This window comes from Phasianus colchicus, chromosome 5 (genome assembly GCF_987193195.1).
Source record: "Phasianus colchicus chromosome 5, bPhaCol1.hap1.1, whole genome shotgun sequence".
Taxonomy (NCBI): domain Eukaryota; kingdom Metazoa; phylum Chordata; class Aves; order Galliformes; family Phasianidae; genus Phasianus; species Phasianus colchicus.
Genome location: NC_143440.1, coordinates 30876653 through 30893619, shown reverse-complemented (window position 1 = coordinate 30893619; position 16967 = coordinate 30876653). Strand labels below are relative to the sequence as shown.

General features: G+C 37.8%; 2 long non-coding RNA genes across 10 annotated transcripts in view; one reads left to right on the top strand and one right to left on the bottom strand.

The window, feature by feature from the left end:
- LOC116229307 (uncharacterized) overlaps positions 1 to 16967 on the bottom strand; it is a 270405-nt gene that overhangs the window by 79645 nt on the left and 173793 nt on the right. The window lies entirely within an intron of this gene.
- The window catches only part of LOC149917824 (uncharacterized), a 72968-nt gene that overhangs the window by 47267 nt on the left and 8734 nt on the right, over positions 1 to 16967 (top strand). The window contains exon 5 of one of the 3 annotated variants that reach the window (XR_016466923.1): positions 1928 to 7637. The exons of the other annotated variants lie outside the window; for them this stretch is intronic. This is a non-coding gene — a long non-coding RNA (uncharacterized LOC149917824). Of the gene's footprint in view, positions 1 to 1927; positions 7638 to 16967 lie in introns of those variants that run through there. 3 annotated transcript variants of the gene reach the window in all.

Below are 16967 nucleotides of genomic sequence, written 5' to 3'. Positions count from 1 at the left end.
CCAGATCTCCTCTCCTACTCCACTGCCTCTTTTTCCAGCCTCCTCCAGATCCCAAGCTGTCATGTCACAGCCAATGATACCCCCTCTGCGTGCACTTATCCTTAGTTCTTTCCCAGTGGCAGAACAGGTGCAGCATTACACCAGTTGATCCCTCTACAATTTGCACTGTAAAATTATGGTTTGTAATAGTAGTGAGAATAGTCTCCTTAGACTTGATCCCAAATTCCTTAATCATGAGATGTGCCAGCAAGTTGGCTTCTACTTGCTCTCCCGCTGAGAGCCAACTGGCTTTTCAGATAGGGGAATTCAGGCACTATTTTACATCTCCTCTGTATAGAGGGGTAATACGATTCCAGTGGACTTTCTTACTAGATTTCTGTTCAAATCTGAGCAGGTTTACAGAAGGTGGTATCAGTAGACCCGTGGTTACCATGTTTTAAAATTACTGTAATATCCAAGACTTAAGTCATGAATGAGTATGTGACCAAAATTATTATTGGCACCTTTTATTTATTACTCTATAATTGCAAAGAAAATTGTCTTCTCATGTCCTATCTGGTCCTTAAACACGGGCTCTAATGGGCTCATGTCTCTTCTCAGACATTATTACTCAACACAGCATATTTTTGCTCTGAAAAGCATTACAACTCATAGAATCATAGAATGGTTTGGGTTGGAAGGGACCTTTAAGATGACCTAGTTTCAACTCCCCTGCTATGGGCAGGGACACCTCCCACTGGACCATCTCAAATACCATCCTCCAGTTGATAATGGCTGCCCTCATAGTAATTGTAAACAAAACTTGGTAAATTTCTGGGCAGTACACTTCAAAAAAATCATTGCAAATTCACAAGCTAAGCAAATTGTCATCCTTTTAAGCTAACTCTCAGTTCTCACACCCATATCTAAATTTCTTTACATGTGCCAAATCTGAGATTATCTTTACTCTCCATCTTCACAACTGCAGCTTTCACCCAGGCTCATTCCACCTGGTGAGTATGTCATCTTGCTCTTCAGGTTTGAAAATGCCCATAAGGTTATTGCAATGTTATCCTTGTACCATCTATGTTACTTCTATCATCCCCTTCAGCTCCATCCGCTCTCTTCTATACCACACTAAATTGCTGGACTCTTCTGGGCCACCCTACTCAGATGACAGTTTGGTAATACTGGGCTACTTACATGTTTAGCCCATTGCTTGCTCTACTGATCTACAGTTTTCACCCCAGTCTCCTTTGTACAGGTTTATAGCTTCATGGCTCACAATTAGATGCAAAACTATCGAGGGTATAGGCTTTCTTCTTTGTTTCATGCTTATGTAGTATTCAGTACAATATTTTCATGAGTAGGCCTTTGTAAATTAGGAAAAATGTGTATCATGTAGTTTGTTTGTGCAAACATACCATTTGTAGCTATTTAGTTCTGGACTAATGGATCACTATAGAATTTGAAAATTTTGAAATATTTGAGTTGCCCTAGAATGTAGGAAACAGTAATACAACTCTGAAGTTGTAGCCTCCTTCGAGATCAGGCTCACTGCTCACATAAACATAAATGGAGGTAGCTGAGAAAAAGCATTTCCTTTTTGGCATGAAATTGTCAGACAGGCTGTCAGTCTGTAGTGGTGCTAAGGGTGCTAAGTAGGTCTGGGCTAGCAAGTCAAATGGTAGATGCAAATACATCCACCTGTGGGACCTGCTTCCTCAGAAAGAGTTTGAGAGAGCAGTATCCTTCATCTTCTATGTGCTTCATTCTCTTCCAAGCAAGCTAATCTGTAGATGTGCTGATGTCAAGCAGACAGATGAACCAAGTCCAGCAAATGAATACACAAAACAAACTTTCATCCAGCACTTTTGGCAGCAAGTCATTTGAGATTTGCAAGAGTTGCTGTTAACTCCTAACCTGAAAATTCTCACTGTTTCTGCAGGCTCGAACAGCTCATTTTGCCGGGAGAGGGCCAGGTCAAGTCCTGCTTCCAAGTGTGCTTAATTAGTCCTGCAAGGGTGAACCCTTTCATCTGGTCACACCAAGGATGATCTCTGCTGGGGCAAAGCCAGCTGAAGGAGCAGAGCTTGGGCTGCCTTTGACATACTTCAGGCAAGTGCCATGGGTATGCCAGGGCAAGACCTGGGCATTCCGTCCCCAAAGTTGCTATGGTGCCCTCTGGTCTGCTCTCCAGGCAGAAAGTGCATCACTTAGGGCCTGTCCAGGCTGCACTGTCCCAGTGTCTAGGACCCAGAATTTGAAAATCAATGGCTTTTGTCCTATTGGAGAACACTCCATTGACTTGGATATTGTTGCTTTAAGGATGACTGAATAATTTTTTTTCTTTTTTTTTTTCCCCCTTTGTTTTATTGCCTCTTTCATTTTCATCTGGGTATGAAACCAACCACGTTTCTGAAAACTTCAGAATGTTTCAGGGCAATGAATGAAAACAATTTCCAATTATAGATTGTTGCTCTGGTTAAAAGCATCTATTTGCATAAATAAATAAATACATAAATAAATAAGGTCTGATCTGGAAATAAAGTCTATTTCTATATCTTCACCACTCATATTGAAAAATATGAAACCTTTCTAATTTTCTGATTTATATTAATACATGGAAGCATATATATGCTCTCCCTTAATTCATAATGTTTCAGTTAATACTTTTGATCTAAAATGTGTTCTTGGCCTTTACTTACAGATCAATAAAATTAACAAACAAGAACCAATGCTGGCTTACTGTGTGCTCTAAATGACAGTTAAAAACAACCTGAAATACACAGAATATTGTTGACCTTTCAGCAGTAAATCCAATAAAAGAGAAAGTGGGTCAAACTGAAGCCACTTAAGGCTCATTTTGAAGTTAATCAGGGTGAGTAATATTTTCCTTAGTAATAGTAACTATTTTCCTGTTGATGGAACAATATTATTTTCATTTGTGTGTTCGATTACTGGTTGAAATAATTTAGGCTGATAGAAGCTCCAAAAATGACAGCTTTGCAAATAAGTTCAAATTGGTAAACAGGAAAGGAAAACAAGGAAAAGGAGGAGAGACTAATAATACGGCCCTCTGTCTACTTGATCTATATAAATTCTCTTGATAAGAAATGGTTGCTTTGAGGGTCCTTGCCCTAAGGCACAGATAAACTGGAGCTGTTTTTGCAGAGATCTCTGGCAGTCACAGATGGAACAAAAGGTCTTCAGCTGTCAGTAACATGCTGTTTACAACAAGATAGAAAAGCACATTATTGGACAAGAGTTCGTTGAACCAATTGCTTACATCTGTTCACCTGGCTGTCAGTTTACTGTACAGACTGTATTAAATAACATGCACTGTCTTTCTTTCACAAATAAACAGATGTTTGCAGGTCTGATTAGGTTAGCTGATTATTGGATTACAATTAAACATTTGCTTTTTTTTTTTTTTCCTCCCAGTAATGGTTTTCTAAGATCTGTCCAACTCATGAAAACTACTGCTATGGTATGGACCAATACGTAATCAAAATAAATGAAAATGTAAAACATGGCTTAAATTCAGAAGAACCAAGGATCAGAAAATTTGTCATTCTCCCTTAATTACACTTCTCAAGTGTCTGTGTTAGACAGAGAAAGATACAATTGGAAAACAGTATTCTGTGATGTAGCATTGAGGTTTAGCACACTAATAAAACATTTATCTTCTCAGTTTTATATTATTGTGGTCTCCAGTGCAATAAAACTACAAATAACAAACATTAGTCAATATATGAAAGTCTATTTCCTTCATAGAAGGACCTGTGAAAGGTTGAAGTACTATTAAAAATCTGTAAAATCGAAGCTTATGAGAACAAACAAAAAAATTCTGTTTTCCAGTATATTGCATCTGTGTTTTTTTTAAAAACACAGCTATTTGGAGATAGCATGGTTTTTTACTATCCCATCTTTTTTGCTAAATAGACCACTGCTCAGTCGTATAAAAATGTGTTCATGTAGCATTATCAACAGTTAAATACATTTGACACCTCACATGCTACTTACATGCCACTATTTGATGCTTTACATACTGTTGCAAATGTTCGCAATAAATAGAAACTAGAACCAAATATTAGTGAGGAAGGGTTTTTAAGTTGCACAAGGGCATTTTCATATATAAAGCTGATAGGTGCTACAATCAGCTTCCTGGAGAGCAGGCCTGTGTCTGCTAAACAAGTTTCCAACAGATGTTGTTTTACGTTAGCTTAGAAGATACAGCTCTGCACTTGTTTATATTTGTGTAACTGTGGAAGACAGAATGATAGAGCCAGTGCTGCTTAACCCATCCATTTTTCCTGTCTCTGTTGCCCTCTGCCTTCCTGACCATCTGATCAGGTCAAACATTTAACCTCGCAGTTCAGAGATCAGCTAAGTCTTGCCCTCATTTGACCCATGTGAACAATAAGACTCCCTTTCCAACAGTCTTTGCCCTAATCAGCTCAGCTACAATGGCAACTAACTTGGCGAGGTTTAAAGCCACTCTGAATCTCCTTAGTGTCTGAGAAGTGCTAATAGCAGAACAGCTGTTTTCAAGAATCTCACACTTTGCGTTTGCTGTATTAAGAATTTTACTAATTTCTCCCTCATTGTTTGTTCTCATGTGATGTAAGACGTAAACAGATCTACCAACCTCAAAAATGTGTTTTTCTTTCAAAGGAAGTAATTTCTTTAGGAAAAACAGTGTTTAGTTAAGATGTCTAAAAAAGTTTTGTTTTGATTTCTGCACAAAGGTCTAATTTGGTTTCTTCAGTTTCTAACATATGGTTTCAGCAGGATTTTGGACCAGATGGCCTCCAGGGTCTCTTCCAACCTAAACTATTCCATAAGTGTCTTCAGTTCTTGAGGTAAAAGTTGGGTTAGACTCTTGTGCTTTGGACTGCTCAGTACAGCACAGACTGAAGCAACCAACTTCAGCAGCTGAATTGCATCAGCCCTTCCAGTTTCTTAGTGCAGTTCTAACCTACTGTATACAGAAGTGGTTTATAAATCATATATCTCAGTGCTTCTTGCTCTGTACAACCAGTGTGAATCCTTCCCACACTAACAAAGTGAGTCCTTCACCAGAGCAAGGCACTAGTTTGGGATAGGCAAATGCCCACCACTCTAAGGACAAAACAACTCACATCTGTAGCTTTTGCAATATGCTTCTGTCACAAGTAAGAAGATAAATTCTGGTATATTATCATCCAAGTGGGTTATGAAGGGAACGTTATATAACTCAAAAGGAAAAACTCACAGTTTTCCAGTGAGTTACAAAGTTCTGTTTTCCAGCTCTAGAAGGTCATGAGAGCATACTACTGGAAATGGCAGCATTCATCTACACTGCACACTAAAATGCAGCATTAAAAATATTAAAACAGGTCCAAAGCAAAGAGACTGGGAATTGAAAGAGCTGAGGTCTCACTATATGCACTCTGAGTACCAGACCCTGACTTGATCTACCACTAAAAGCCCAGCTAAGTGTAGGCTGATATCTTGATCAATACTGATGAGAGCCTTTCAGAACAGTGACTACAGAAGCTTAACAATCCTCTACTCAGCATATACAGACTGGGATTTTTCAAAATTTTGTCTTATCTTGTAAGATTTTTTATTTATTCAAAAAGCATGTCCCATATGAACAAGAGCACAGGTTGGATATCTTAGTCACCATTGTCAAAATTTGTTTCTGTTTCCAATCATTAAAATTTCACCAAAAAGAGGTAACCATCATATTTTGATATGGACAGAATGATGTATTCTCCCTTAATTTTGTTCTTGGAAGTGATCATTCTGACTGAAATTTTCCAAAAAGATTCGGTCTGAGGCTGATAATCAGTATGCAAAATTTCAAGCCAAATAGTTAAAGTTTGGCAAAGTTGCAAGCAACAGAAAAAAATGATTTTGTAATGGAACTTCTGGACAGTCCACTCTACCACACATATAAAAGGTACTTAAAATTTTATGGCTTTTCTGGAAATCACTAACATTTTTTTCATTCTCTGAAAATAGCTTGGTACAAAATTTCTGGATTTCTTGTATTCACAAATATTCCTAGTGACTGTTGAGCACCATTAAATGCAGCAGCTTCAGTTTCCCCAAGGAAGAAGGAAACACATTTTACAGAAGTGTGAAGATCTGGGATTGGGCATGTGCAAATGCACATATTCACATGACTGTTCACAATCCTTGCACTAAGGCAGACATTTCTGCTAAAGATGAAAATAATTTTGATGTAATTTCAGAAGCATTTAAGTTTTTAAAATTATTGCCAGAGACCACAGACACCACTGAGCTTTTGTATACTTTTGTATACATCTAGAAGATGTTAGTGTGAAGCTTCATACTGCATCAATACTTATTTTCGTAAATAGTGTTTAAAGATTACCAGTATTAGTTCTGAAATTAAAATTTTTATGCATATATGTATGTAATTGCATATGTACATACACACACAAAGTACACCGTGTCCATACTCATGTACTATTTTCCTGGGCAAATTCAATACGTTTTATAAGACCATCCTTTCAGTGCTCTGAAAGGCACTTTGTTCCGGTCTAATGCCCCTCCTTTTCCTTATAATGTTGTTGAAATGTGATTTACTAGATTAACTTGTTACACTAGTGCTTACTCTAGTACTAACAGTTGTCCTTGCAAGTACTTTCAGCACTTGTCAGCACAGTGACACACAATTCAACTTCCAAAGACTTTCTGAAATCCATACACTGTGCAATGTAACATAAATGAAGAAGAAGCTAATGGGAAACATTGTCAAATTCTGGGAAAGAAAGTCCATTTATCACCAAAGGCAATGGTCCCATATGAATTATTCAACTTGTGAACTATTCAGCAGATCACTCTGGAAGCAATGCCTCCTATTTATTTCCATGGGAATAACAACAGATATAAAGAGTACAATAGCACTATTTGATAAAGTTAATTATCAGCTACAAAACACTCTTTCAACACAGTCCCCAGCATTAGCTATGAATTTTCACCAGCGATGAACAAGAGCCTGCATGCTGTGCTCATGAACTTCTAGATCAGTGGAGATGACCCGCTGTCTCTGCCACCACTGGTGAAATGCTCCACCCACTGCTGCACTGTGCTCATGTCCACTGTTTGATTTCCACAAATGTTCATCAAGCACTGGTGAATGTCAATGGCTGCAATTTTTTCCACATGAAAGAATTCAGTGCCACAGCTTTGCTTCATACACACTTCCATATTTTAGACGCCATTTTGTCAGACTGCCCCTCTGCTGCCATCTGTCACACAGCAATAAAATATAATGGAATTGTGGTAGGAAGGTTCAGCCTCTGCTGCCATACCGCCAATATCAGCCTCTTATGTTATGGGCCGACATCATAAAACAGGAGGCATTATTTTCAGAGCAACTCTATACTTTGATCAAGAAGAACAATTAATACTGACAAAAAGATTGTTTTCTCATTATGTCCATAAACTTCTTGTTCTCTTTGCCGCAGAATCAGCTTCCCTGGTGCCATGCTCCCCTGTCCCACAGCAACTGAACTGAGAAACTCTGTTTGGTTTGCACGGGTCAGGTGGTCCAGAGACAAAGAGAGCTTTCACTTACTGGGCACAGGTAGTGTCAGGTTAGATGAATTTATTCAGTGTTTCCACTAACAGATCATGGAGCTAGGCAGTAAGAAATAAAAAGATATCTTATACACTATTTCCTATACTTAAAAATAGTTTAATTTATAAAGTGGCTAAAGTTTATCAGAATCTATGGAATAGTTCAAGTGTTTCAAAATATTACTAGTTCAATAATGCAATGAAACAGGTAGCAGAAGGTAAACCCTGGAATGCTTTTCTACCGTTCTCACATCTCCTCTCCTGTTGTGGAGTATCTTTAACCCATTCTCTGCTCAAGCATGCCAGCTGGAAACCTTTCTCATGGCCTCGTGAGACAAAGCAACTGCTGAGCAGCAGTTTGTCTACCCACACTGGCAGCACCCCACCCAGACTGCCATTCTCAAGACTTGTAATGTTTAGAAAAGAATCAGAAAAGAAAGTCCTTTAACCTGGCTGCACTGCCAGGAATCAGCTAAAAAAATATTAGCAGAAATATTAGCATTTCTGTGTTAAAAATATTAGCAGTTTGGTCACTCACTTCACAGCAACATTCTGCCATAAACTTCATAACCTGAAAAAAAATGCTGGGGTATCCATACTACATCAAAGAGGATCAGGCAAAAAGCAATAGGCTCTGAGGCTTGAGTTGTTTGTGGGGGAAATAAAAAGAATGGTCTCATGAGAGTCATCCGGGGGCATTTTGCTACCTGCCTGTATGTCATCTACTGCTTCAGCAGATGAGAAACGGAGCCTATTTAGACAAAAAGAAACAGAAACTGAGGTAGATGAAAGATTAACAATGCATGGTCTTAATTGCCTCCCACTCATAAGACTCCGTTTATTGGCAGAAATAAGAAAGAGTGAATGGTATAGCATGTTGGTTGACTGAGGGGTACTGGTTGCTCTCGCATCACACACGCACACAACCTTCCAGCAGAGAGCAGTGTGTACTGGAAGAATGACAGTTTGGGAGACAGTTGCAGCTGGGTCAAGTTCCCCCTGTACTTTACTTTGTAATTCACCAGGTTTACTCCTGCAGAGGGGGCAAATACAGACCTTCCAAATAAATAAAGGACAAAACATCTCCTGCTCCTTCCAAGAAGGTGAACCTTCACAATCACTATTTTTTTAATCCTGTCAGTGATTCAATGCACTAATATTCACTGCCATCAAAACTTGAATCAACTTTCAAGAAGTGAAAAACCTTACCAACAGATTAGTGAAAATGGAAATTAAAATATGTCTTCAAAACACAGAGCAGTGCTGTGTTTGAGGTATCCGGTTTAGTTCCAATCACCCTGAACAGCATAGTGCTAGCTCCTGTCCTCAGAGCATGGCAGCTGTGTAGTCAGGCAGGTTCTCACTCTTGGTCTATCTTATTCTACCTAGGGAAGGTAATCTCAGAGCAGTATATTGCATTGCGGTGAAATGTGCTTTTCAGTGCCCTTGTAAAACTGCTTTTTTATTAAAATAAATACATATATTTATCTATTCTCTCACTAATAATTCAATGATGCATGAATTTGCAAAAGCCAAACTTAGATTAAAATAGTAAAAAGTGATTATGGCAAAGCATTTTAGAAAAATGCTTTATAAATGCTTTATAAAAAACAAGAAAGGCAATGCGAGGCAAGGGAATTCCAGTTCAGAAGAGGATTGGGAGTTAATTGAGGGAATTATAAAGACTCCTCCTCCATTCAAGGAGAACATTGCTGTATTGAAAAAGGCTTGGAGCAGAATGGCACTACCAAAAAAGCAATATCTGCTTCTGCAACCTGGAAGCAAAGTTAGTCTGTGAGCAGAAATTTTTCTGTAAGTATTCAGATTCAGTAGCAGTCCATTTCTGAGGCTTATCAGAGTTGACAGTTATGATCTTCTTTTCTACAAAGACCTCAAATTTAATCTACTTCCAGGGCTATACACCCCAATATCAGATGTAGGATAAGGTAATTACTGAGGGCACAGAAATAGAAATAGAAAAATGGGCAGTTTCCAAGGACTAAAGAGAGATCATCTTCTTCTTTGGAAACAGCTTGCCATATAGCAGTATGTCCTCTGAATCACCACTAGGAAAAAGAAAACTGTAATAAAATGATTATTCCTCTATGACTTCTCTTTTTAAGTATCTAAACATCCATCTTGTTTTACATAGCTCTCTTGGGAACAGGACAAGTTTACACATTAATGGTGTGCTTTCTGAAAAATTGATTTCATCGTCACAATCACCAAAAACCTAATGAAAGAGCTGTTTGTATTGGAGCTAACCTACCATCTTTGCAGAAGTCTGTAAAAGCAAAGTCCCTGAACCCCCAGAAACTCTTGGCAGTTGTATGTTCTTTTGAAAGATCTGTACACGATAAACTTAGGGTTCAGTTTGCAAATAATTGCAAGAGAAATGAAAAATGAATCTATGTCTGAATATAATGAGTGCCATTCTGTGAAACTGAGAAGGAGAACACATGGTGAAGAAAAAGAAATTTGTGGTTGAGTTTTCTGCTCTGGATTGGTGTAATGGAAAATGCTATTCCCCAATCACCTTCCTGACTCCTATTTATTTCACAATGTCCTACTGCTTTCCAGTTCAGCTCATGCAGGCTTTCATGTTTCTGTTGAACAATTTCATAGACACTTCAGGCCAAAAAATTAGATCTACTTTTTTTTTTTTTTTTAATCATGTAGCCAAGCCTAGGCCAGACACTAAGCTGGATAAAACCACAAACTCTCAGTAGAGTCAGTATCCCAGAAATTGCACTTCCTCTGTCTACTTAATAATCAGCAAAATGCCACATCTTTAGTCATGTTCCTCTCCTTTAATTTATTTTTCTAACAGTAAAATTCCAAAAATCCATATCCACAGGTTTTGTTCCTGAACAATGGAATTCTCATAAACATTGAGTTTGCTGGTGCTTGCTCGAAGCAATACTTTCTCAAACAGAATAATTTCTGGACAAAATGGAATCACTTTTTTCAGGGCAGCTGAAGGCATTAAATGCTTTGAGGGCTGTATTCATTAAGAATCACAGAGGAGAACAGCTTCAGTATCTGGCTGAACATTACACTATGCTCTGTATCATTAAAACTTTTTAGATTATGATCCTATATACAAGTTTCTTCCTTGAGTTTTCAAAAAGCTCTACAAGTTATCATTATAAGATGTAGCCCAATTAAAGTCTTCTTTTTTAATCCAGTTGTCATAATAAATTTTTTACACACTAAGGAGGAAAAATAATTTCAGAAATATTCACCTCATATCAGGTCACATTTTCAGAAGACTGGAGTTAGCAACATTGTGATTTATACCACTTAGTATCAGTCTCCCTTTTCAAAATGTGTTCACAGTGTCTGTGGTCCACTTTTCCCCAGAAAAAGCTCATTTTGTGAGCTGAAGCGATTCAGTATGGAATAAACAGTCAGGGTTCCATAGCAGAAGAGTAAGGGGGGACACACAGAGTTTCTTGGGGCAAGAGAGATTAAAGGGAGATTAAAATAAGATGACATCCTCCTTTGAGGACTTTTCATACTTATTTTACAGCCTGGAATACCAGCACTGGCATTAATCAGAGATTATACTTGACACTAACTTAGTAGAACGTCTTTTCCTAAGCAGGCTCAGAGGAGATTTAGTCTAAATCAGTGACTTCTGTACGAGTGAGAGCACGTGTATGTGTATAAATGAATAAATCTATGTTTAGAGGTAATCTCAACTTTGATGAGATGAGGTTTCCCCAGCATTGATTGAACCTCATTTTGTTGCTTCAGGAAGAATATCTATCTCTAGTGCTGCTCACTTGACGGAATCTTTCAAGCAATAGGAGGACATAAAACATGCAATAAGGTTGCTATCTAGCTCCCTCTCCCTTCCCATCTCTCTTCCTCTCCCCACTTCTCATTTTTCTCTGTCACTTTGAAGGGAACATTTTCTTGCAGTGGCTTCAAGGAACACTGTCATCTGGAAAAACTTAACTATCAGATCTATCCTTACTACTACTGACAGAGTATTTTGACAAGTATTGAGCATGCAATTTTATCTGACAAATTCAATATAGCTTGGTGCTGTAACTTGACAACCAGTATTCTGCTGTATTTTCCCCTTAGCTTTTCAGATATTATAATAGCAACAGTAACAGAATAAAAAGGAGTAAAAGGGAGCAACTCACTAAAAAATATCCAGCATACAGGCATGTCTACTTTGCCATAGTCAGCATTAAAAAAATTACCCGCAAATGCTGTCACCATCTCTTCTGACTAGAACAAAACTAAAAGCTCTTGAATTTTGGATTTTTTTTTTAATCATATGCTTCTATTCTAAATAGCAATAATTGCACAGGTATTCTCCATTCACTCATGGGTGAGAGAGAGCAGTGCAGGATAAGTTCTGAGAGTCGATAGTAAAATACTGACTTATTAGAAGATCATAGGGAAATTATAGCAGGAGCAGAATTTCTGCCTGAAGTTATGAAGGCTCGTATAGGGCAATGGTCTCATTATTATATTTCTTTGGAGACTAATCTGCATTCATTTTTGTAGTATGCTGGAGAGCTCAGAAACAGTTTTCTTGCTCAGACTGCTGGATGTTGAGCTTGTCTGATATAAAAACACTTCTAGCTCAGGCTAAAATAATTTTTCATTGAAGTTGAGATTGCCATCAAAGTAATATATGAATATTGCTTCTTATGCAAATGTTTCTTACAGGCTTGAGACTCTCTCTTCATGAAATATTAAGCAGGATCAGCTACAAAGATTCTTTTTTTTTTTTTTTTCATCAGATGGCAGTGTAAGGCTGGGAAGTATTGTAATCAAGTCATAAAAGCCAATTAGAAGATACAGATACAGTTATACAGTTGACACAGTGTTTGCTGTTTATGTAGGCAGAGGAATATAATAGCATCCATGCAAGTTGCAATACCAGTTCCTCACCCTGATGAAACACCTTCTGTATGGATGAACATTTTGCCTTTAATGGAAAAACAGTTTCTAATGACTTTTCTTACCAGACACAATTAAAATAGATAAAAGAAATAGCACCAAGAATATGGCATTGTTTCTTCTGATTGCAGCTGGCTCCACCAATACTAAGGATGCAGGCAGAAATTTCCTCTGCTGTAGGAATCCTGAGAGCCAAGATTTAATTAAAAAGAACATGCCTGGGAATGCCTTTGCTTGTTTCTTTGCTGTTCTGAAGAAGATCAGTATCTTCCCTCAACTAATTGCCTACAGGCATATTTACAACGATAGCCTCCAGTTTCAAATATATGTGCCTTTTCCACCACAATGCACCAGAGCAGAAGGCCTATTGCTTCATCTGTTTTCCTATTCTTTTGAAAATATTTTTGGTTTTCATGTTGATAAGGACCTATGAGAAAAAAGCAGTTGTAAGTAAGGGAAACTAAAGTGCTTTTGAAATGCATTTTTTATTTTAGATAGAAATGCATTCTGAATTGCCCATTAGTGAAATATGCTACATCATCATTATCTAAGATTTAACTGTTCTTTTAAACATTAAAAAAAAAAAAAGAAGCGTGAGAGAAAAAGATCTTTTCTGTTTGGAGCTGAGTGTGATTTAGCACAGGTTCTGCAGGCCATACTGCACATTTTCTGACACACATTTTTTTGTGTGTAGTTTTGCCATAGTTGAAAAGACCTAGGAGTAAGTTTCTATTGCACATATATTTCAGACTTAGCATTAAAAGGAATGTTTTAGAGTCGACTTGCAAAATGTATTAATGCATTCAGCTGTGTCTGAAAGCTTTACCTATGTTTGTGCAAGCAGATCATGATTTTGGAAACTCCTAGATAAAACAGCCATTATACGATCTGAGAGTACCTGATGAAAAGAGGAAGCACACTATATAGAATCATAGAATCGTTTATGTTGGAAGGGAAATAACACTGTTTTGATCAAATAAATTAAACAACAGTAACAATGTTAAAATTATAGAACCTGTCAGCACATAGTTTTCAGCAGAGCAAAAGACCTATTTTATTCACTGTTACTGCAATGGAGAAGTTTGAGGGTGGGACATCGGATCTCAGTGCTTTGCACACTCTTTCTGATATGTGAAATTCATAGAATTGATAGAACTTTCCAAGGGAAAGCCAGCAGAAACCCAATTGTTTTCTATCACCAGTTAATCCCTATTAAACATGAAGAGATTTTATAGGTTGTATCTGTGAAATGCCTCTAGAGAAGAACTGATCTGACTGATATCACTGCTGCAGTACACCTATTGTCTTCTGTAGTCATTCCTTTTCTTGTTTATGTTTAATCCCTTCCAATTACTGGAAAAAGAAATGGACTGAGCAGCCAGTAAGAGATGCACTGCTCTGCCTCTGTGTTCCTAATATAAACACAGAGTTATTAAACAGGAAAATCAGGGAGGGCTAGCTTTCTTCATCTTGTATGAATGAAACTTTTATTTAGGCTGATAAAAACACTGAATCAAACGTGAAAGAAACTAGAGTCCCTAACCTGAGAAACAAACACTTCTGTCTTTACTGTTAGCAGACCTATGAGGATATTGTGCTTATGAGCTCAAAAAACTCCTAAAACATGTCAAGAGATTCCCAGTATTTCCTGTTTCCTATCTCAAAGATCTCCTACTGGGAATAACCATTGCCCCTAGTCGATTTCCTAATTTGATATAACCCAATTCCCCTGATCACTCTAGCTGTCATGTGATCTTATGGAGAAGGTCTCCTTCTGGAGCTCTCTTTTATTCAGTTCTTCATTCCTTTGCCAAACTAAACTATTTTACAGGTTTTCCCAACTTCTTGTACTACTCTCAGATCTAGTGAAGCAATGAAGCATCCACTATCTTGACTCAAATACCTGAATATGTTGACTTGACAAATTAATGACAAATACACAATTCACCATCTCTTTGCCTCTTTTTCTCTTACAAAAGACTGTCAAATGGCTGACATTAGATAAGGGCAGAGATGTGGATTTCTTCATCAACAATTCACATGTCCTAACTTTTCTCTTTAGTTAAGCAAAATATTGAAGTTCCTAAGCTGTTAAGAGTTGTTTTCAAAATTCTGCTACTCAAAAGAAGACAATTTCAACTGTCCAATTGAGATTTGGTATCCTCACATGCCTCACATAGTCTCACTTCAAGTTAAAAAAAAAAATAAATTAAAAAAAGTCCTGCACAATTGATTCCAGAGCCGCTATATGCAACAGGGAAGTCAGTAGTGCATATAGTCTGTTCTCTAGGTGTGCTTAGTTTATCAAGTAAATATAAAAATGTTGTGCTTTAAGTCTCTTCTATATTTTCTGAGCTTATAAAGATATTTTTTTTATTTCTGTACTATTCTTAGAATATCTTTCATTTGTGCTATATGCACTGTGTTCATGATGTGTCTTTCTCTTCCTCCATAGATCTCTGATACGAAACATTTAGGGAACTTTCACATAGTCAAGCTTTAATACAAAAAATGCAAATTATCCTTTCCCCGGAATCTTATTCTGGGCAATGAAGGGATAGTTATGCAGAGGAGAAAAAGAGGTAGGCAATTACATATTAGAAAACAAAAATATCTGTCCCTCCACAGTTTTATTGCTTAGCATGAAGTCATACAGTATGGGATATCCCTTCAGTCAGTTTGGTTTATCTGCCATGGCTGTGTCCCACACCAGCTTCTGGTGCATCTCCAGCCTCCTTGCTGGCAAGGCAAGAAAGAAAAGAGCTTGGTGCTCTGTAAACACCATATCAATGCTTCTACAAGCAAGCCTACCAGCAGGCCCTGGTTCACCTGGGAAATATATCCAGCCTGACATTTGTTGGAAAGGCAATGTTAAGAGGCACAAGCAATCTGGGAGATACTTGCAGTGTGCCAATTAAAGTTTTGTGATGTTGATGTTGGACTAAACAGCTAGGGGGACCCATTGCTCAAAAAAGGAAGAATTAATACAAACATCTATGACTGTGTCAGCTGCAGTGGCCATGACAGGCTAGAAGTTGAGATCCTGATGAAAAAAAGGACAGAAGTAGTTCCATGATAACTGACTTTATTTTCAGATAAGATAAAGCTTTCCAGAAAAGCAGAGGGGCCTAGAAAAGCTGACTAGCTCTCAAGAAAAACCTCCTGAAATCACAAGAGTAATACATGCCATTTTGCAAGAAAGCCGGCAGGCATGATGAGAAGGAACAAATACTCAACTGAATGAGGAATGCCTGACTGAGCTCTGTTTTGGATTACATGCAAGGTGAACAGCTCTAGCAAGGTTTTATAGATAGTCAGTCTTCCGTATTTTCCCTGAAGACAATTCTTAGAGATATAGATTGAATTGATCAACTACAGTGTTGATGGAAACTGGCCAGATGACCAGGCACCATGGATAGCCAGCTGAAGATGAGTAAGAATTGTTCCAAGTAGACCAATGACATCTTGGACTATACTTGCAAGAGTGTGTAACATCCAGGGAAGGTGATTATTCTATTCTATGTTGCACTTGTAAAATTGTTTGGACTACTATGTCCAGCTTTGATCTCTGAACATACTGAAGTCTAGTGGAAAACTACCAAGATTATAAGGGGATCTGGGCAGTACGAGAGAAACAGAAATAACTGTTCTTTAAGAGAGGCTAAGGGGAATCTAATTGTTGTCTTCAACTAGTAGGAGAGGAGAAAATGTTATAGAGAAGATGTTAACCAACCTTTTCCTCAGATATGTATATAGCAGGAAAATGACATGCAATGAAAACAAATCACAGCATGGGAAATTCTGTATTTATACAAGAAAAAAAATCTTCCCAATCAAAACAATACATCACTGAAAGAGCTGTTCAGAGAGCTTGTAGAATCTCTACCCTTGAGCACATTAAAAGTTTAAATGTATGTGACCCTGAACAACCTGCCTCAACAAGGCGAATGAATTAAGATGTATTCTTTTCCTCTGCATCTCCTGTTGACTGTAATAAGCTGCTCCCACTTTAATTTCTGGCTGCTGTAACTCTTATTTGGAGGGTGTGATATAGCTTTTATGCAGCAATGTAGACCTCTATGTTTTTTAACATCAAGTCTCCTCTAAGTTTCATAATACTGGAAATTTCTTAGAAACATTACAGTATATACCACAATCCAGGCATCCCTGTTCAAAATAATTAAGTCAATCCTACTGTATTATAGCCCAGGTACATGGATTGATGAAACAAGGGCTGCAGAATCATACCCTTCACTGTGATTTAATTAGTAGCACCAGTGCTGAGACTTATCTGCGTGTTTGTGGCCCTACACTCTATAGTAACCGAAGTGTGGAGATTTAAAGCAGCCACAGTAGTGAAAATGGGAGGAAAGATAATTCCTTTCAGTTTAAAAACATAACTTGAGGGTAGTTGCTGTTAATTAAGAAATTGTTGTGGTTGTATCTGTGGTTTATCTTCTGTC